The sequence below is a fragment of the Cannabis sativa genome, chromosome 6 (genome assembly GCF_029168945.1).
Source record: "Cannabis sativa cultivar Pink pepper isolate KNU-18-1 chromosome 6, ASM2916894v1, whole genome shotgun sequence".
In the NCBI taxonomy this organism is placed as follows: Eukaryota; Viridiplantae; Streptophyta; class Magnoliopsida; order Rosales; family Cannabaceae; genus Cannabis; species Cannabis sativa.
The window spans coordinates 3,234,674-3,240,171 of NC_083606.1; the positions used below are offsets into that span (position 1 = coordinate 3,234,674).

The 5,498-nt window shown below is 40.5% G+C and overlaps 1 non-coding gene across 1 annotated transcript; it reads left to right on the forward strand.

Moving 5' to 3' along the window:
• The first annotated feature begins 4,164 nt into the window (after positions 1 to 4,164).
• On the forward strand, positions 4,165 to 4,271 carry LOC115718265 (small nucleolar RNA R71). The gene has a single exon (XR_004011848.2). It is a non-coding gene; the product is annotated as a small nucleolar RNA R71 (small nucleolar RNA).
• The last annotated feature ends 1,227 nt before the right edge of the window (positions 4,272 to 5,498 follow it).

Genomic DNA, 5,498 nt, shown 5'->3' on the forward strand with positions numbered 1-5,498 from the left:
ATTGGCGTCTTGAACGCTGTTCTATAAGCCCACAATGCGTCATCCAACTTTCTTGACCAATCTTTCCTTGATCTCTGCACCGTTTTCTCCAGAATCATCTTTATTTCTCGGTTAGAAATCTCAGCTTGGCCATTACTTTGCGGATGATAAGGTAGAGCTGTTCTATGACGAACACCATATCTCGAAAGGAGTGCTTCAAATTGTTTGTTGCAAAAGTGACTCCCTTCATCGCTTATGATTGCTCGGGGAGTTCCAAACCGAGTGAATATGTTCTTTTGAAGGAACCGAAGGACTGTTTTACCATCATTAGCTGGTGTGGCTGCAGCTTCCACCCATTTTGACACATAATCCACAGCTAATAGGATGTATAAATTGCTAAACGATGAAGGAAAAGGACCCATAAAATCTATCCCCCATACATCAAACAATTCAACTTCCAAGATTCCTGTCAAAGGCATTTCGTTTCTCCTTGAGATGTTTCCTGTACGCTGACAACGATCACATGCCTTTACAAAAGTACTAGAATCCTTGAAAAGTGTTGGCCAAAAGAATCCACTTTGCAACACCTTGGCAGCTGTTCTAGTTCCACTGAAGTGTCCCCCACATGGTAAAGCATGACAGTGATTAAGAATAGAATACATCTCCTCTTCAGGCACACACCTTCTTATTATCTGATCTGCACAGTGCTTGTAGAGGATTGGCTCTTCCCAATAATAATGTTTCACCTCAGAAAAGAACTTCTTTAGTTGTTGACGAGATAGCTCAGGAGGAGTGATATTGGCAGCCAAGAAGTTAACATAATCAGCATACCATGGTACCATCAGACTTTCCCTCACACTAAAGAGTTGTTCATCGGGAAATTGTTCATTTATTTGTACCTCTTTTGCATTCTGCTTTTCTTCCAGCTCTAGTCTTGACAAGTGATCTGCTACCAAGTTCTCAGTACCCTTCTTGTCTTTTATGTCTAGATCAAATTCTTGCAAAAGAAGAACCCATCGAATCAGTCGTGGTTTGGCATCCTTCTTAGTCATCAAGTACTTGATTGCTGAATGGTCTGTATACACTATCACTTTATTACCAATTAAATAGGGTCGAAATTTGTCACATGCAAATACTATGGCCAGCATCTCTTTTTCTGTAGTAGCGTAGTTTAATTGGGCATCATTCAAGGTTTTGCTTGCATAATAAATGGTTCTGAATACCTTGTCAACCCGTTGTCCCAAGACTGCTCCAATAGCATAATCACTTGCATCGCACATGATTTCAAAAGGTAATTCCCAGTTTGGTGTAGTCACAATCGGTGCTGAGATTAACTTCTCCTTGAGAATTTGGAATGCTTCAAGACAATCTTTCCCAAATTCAAAAGGTACTCCACTAGCAAGAAGATTGGATAGCGGTTTGGCCACTTTGGAGAAATCTTTGATAAATCTTCTATAAAACCCGGCATGACCCAAAAAACTTCGAACTCCCTTCACTGAAATTGGAGGAGGCAAGTTCTCAATTGTAGATACTTTGGCTCTGTCAACCTCAATACCTTCTTTTGAGATTTTATGTCCCAGCACTATTCCTTCTGTAACCATGAAATGGCACTTTTCCCAGTTCAGCACCAAATTAGAGTCTTCACATCTTGCTAAAACCAACTCCAAGTTACTCAGACATTGGTCAAACGATGAGCCAAACACTGAAAAATCATCCATGAACACCTCGATGCACTTTTCTATCAAATCAGAAAATATAGCCATCATACACCTCTGAAATGTTGCTGGAGCATTACATAGCCCAAATGGCATTCGTCGAAAAGCAAAAGTACCATATGGACATGTGAATGTTGTTTTCTCTTGATCCTCCTAAGTCTATAGCTATTTGGTGATACCCTGAGTACCCATCAAGGAAACAATAGTACTCTTGTCCTGCCAACTTGTCTAACATCTGATCAATGAATGGGAGTGGAAAGTGATCTTTTCTTGTGGCCTTGTTGAGTTTTCGGTAGTCAATGCAAATTCTCCATCCCGTGACAGTTCTAGTTGGGATGAGTTCATTCTTCTCATTCTTCACCACCGTCATCCCTCCTTTCTTTGGAACAACTTGGACTGGGCTCACCCATTTACTGTCTGAAATAGGATACGCTACCCCTGCATCTAACCACTTCAAGACTTCTTTTCTGACAACCTCCTTCATTGGTGGATTCAATCTACGTTGTGCATCAATGGTTGGTTTCACTCCTTCCTCCATTAAGATTCTATGCATTACAGTTGAAGGGCTGATCCCTTTAATATCTGCTAAAGTCCATCCAATGGCTTTTGAATGCTTCCTTAAAACCCGTAATAGCTTATCCGTCTCTCTACGGAAGATAGGGAAGAAGCCACAATAACGGGAAGTGTCTTATTTTCACCCAAATATTCATACCCGAGATGCTGCGGTAGGACTTTTAACTCGAGTTGAGGAGGCTTTTCAGTAGATGGGGTAGGCTTTGTTGGTATGACTCCTAACTCTTCATAATATTTTCTATTCAGCGGTCCATAAGAATCGAGCCACATAGCATATTCAAAAGCTTCCTTACCATCTTGTTCTACCACCTCTTCTTGTACCAAGGTCAGATTAAGAGGATCTTCAGCATGTGTCTTTGTCTCCACCAACTGATCCACCACATCAATTGCAAAACAGTTGTCACTAGCTGTAGGATAGGTCATTGCTTTGAGTACATTAAATACAACTTCATCTCCTTGTACCCTTAGCTTTAACTCCCCTTTCTGAACATCAATGAGTGCTTTCCCTGTTGCCAAGAAAGGTCTCCCCAGAATGATAGGAACATTACTGTCTTCCTCCATATCCAGAACAATGAAATCCGCTGGAAAGATGAACTTGTCCACCTTTACTAACACATCCTCAATGACTCCTCTAGGGTGAGCTAGCGATCGATCTGCCAATTGAAGAGTTACAGTAGTTGGCTTTGCTTCACCTAGCCGCAATCTTTTGAACACCGACAAGGGCATTAAGTTAATACCGGCTCCTAAATCACATAGTGCATTAATCCCTTCAATTATACCAATAGAACAAGGAATAGTGAAACTCCCTGGATCTCTGAGTTTTGGAGGGAGTTTCTTCGTAGAATAGCGCTACACTCTTCGCCAGAGCCACCGTCTCATAGTCTTCCATCTTCCTCTTCTTTGACGAATTTCCTTCATAAACTTCACATAACTTGGCATCTCGCTCTAGAGCTTCAGCAAAAGGAATGTTAATGTGAAGTCTTTTGAAGACTTCTAGAAACTTGGTGAACTGCTTGTCTAAGCTTGACTTTCTCAGCCTCTGAGGATAGGGTATCTTTACATGATGATCAATACTAATCGGTGGAGACTGTTGTGGTGGTGCTTTGGGCTATCAGAGCCTTCTCTGCTGTCGGTGTTGGTGTTGGCACTGGTTGAGCATTTATTTCTACATCTACCTCAACTGGTTGTGGTAACTCAGGCCCATTATACTTCTTACCGCTCCTCAGGGTAATTGCCTTGCAGTTTTCTTTAGGATTAACTTCAGTGGTGCTAGGCAAATTTCCTTGAGGGCGGGTTGCTACCTGAGTTGCTAGCTGGCCCATCTGAGTCTGCAGGTCTTTAATTGAAGATCTAGTTTCAGTCATGAATTGGAGCAAGAAATCGTCTGCAAACTAGAACTTCCACCAGAGGATTGTTGCTGATTAAACTGTTGGTTCTGATTTCTTTGTTGATAGAACCCACTATTTCTTCGGTTGTTATTCTGGTTGAACCCATAATTGTTGTTGTTGTTGTTCTGTGAAAAATTCCCAATGGCCTTAGCTTCATCCATTGGCAAATCATCCACATCTGCTTGGCACTCCGAAAAGTGATGACTTCCTCCACATAACTCACAAACAATTTGGGCTTGCTTAGCTTGCCCCGCAATGATTTTAGTCAATGCCTCAACTCCGAGCCGTTAACTTTGTGATGGCATCGACTTCTAACACACCGGCTACTTTCTTGGATTGACTCCTTTCGGTTGGCCACCGTCGGTTGTTTAGAGCCATCTCCTCCAATAGATCATATGCCTCATTAGCACTCTTTCTCATAAAAGCTCCACCACTCGCCGCATCTATTAGAGTTCTAGTATTACCAACCAACCCGTTGTAGAAGTTGTGAACCTAAGATCCACTTCTCTATACCATGATGGGGACACCTCCCGATCGTATCTTTAAACCTCTCCCAAGCCTCATGGAGAGATTCATTATCTTGTTGGCGTAAATTATTAATTTCTCCTCTTAGCTTTGCGGACTTATTTGGAGGAAAGAACTTTGACAAGAATTTTGTTGCCGCATCATTCCATGTAGCAATAGAATTCGGTGGCAAAGAATTCAACCAACTCTTGGCTCGTTCTCTGAGAGAGAATGGAAACAACCTCAATCTAATGGCATCGTCGCTAACTCCATTAACTTTAAAAGTTTCACAAAGTTCCATGAAGTTAGAGAGATGCAAATTAGGATCTTCAGAAGGGAGACCACCAAACTGAACTGAAGACTGCACCATTTGAAGGATGGCAGGTTTGATCTCGAAGTTGTTTGCATCCACTGCCGGTGGCCTAATACATGACTGCACTCCCGTCAGAGTAGGGAGAATGTAATCTCTCAAGCTTCGGCCATTAGCTTGATCTTCCACAGCGCCACCATTATTACCATTATTACGCCCATTGTTCCCAACATTATTGTTCACATTGGCAGCCATGATTTCTGATGTTTCAGCAGTTGCTGAAACTCTTTCTTGCCTCTTGTTCTTTCTATTCTTCCTGCAAGTTTTCTCAATTTCAGGATCAACTGGTAATATGACTGATTGTCCTTGACGGCGCATGCACTTAGGATTCCTGAAATAAATAAAGAAAATATTGCAAGAAAAAGGTTAGAAAAATCAGCAAGAGAAAATATACCAAAGTAGAAGTTAGTATAATTTTATGTAATATTAATCTTTAAACAATTCCCGACAACGGCGCCAAAAACTTGTTGCTATATTTTTAAGCGCTACGCAAGTATACGCAATCAAGTAGTAAAATCTCACACGTGTGAGGTCGATCCCACGAGGAATTGGATTAAGTACCACTAAATTATACTTATGATTCTATTCGGTAAATCAAAAGTAATTATGGTTTAAAAACAGTAAAATTTGAAAGAAATTCAGAAAACTTAATAACACAGTTTAAAGTTGAGCAAGATGAGACAATAGGGAGGAGAATCCTGTTGTTGTTTACCCAAATTGTTAATGATTAATTACTATCCTATTCTTGGGGTGAATGACAGATTATAAAATAACCTAGCTCCTTTCAGATCTTCTAGATTCTAAATCACATGTTATCTAATTAATTCCTTAATTAAACTAACATGAAATCAGCATTAAGCAATAATCTACTCGTCACATAAGTCATGTAAATACTTTCGTTTCACATAGAACATCGATTATCTTAATTTTAGCATTCTCAATTCTCACTTTTCAGATTTTGAATTGAGA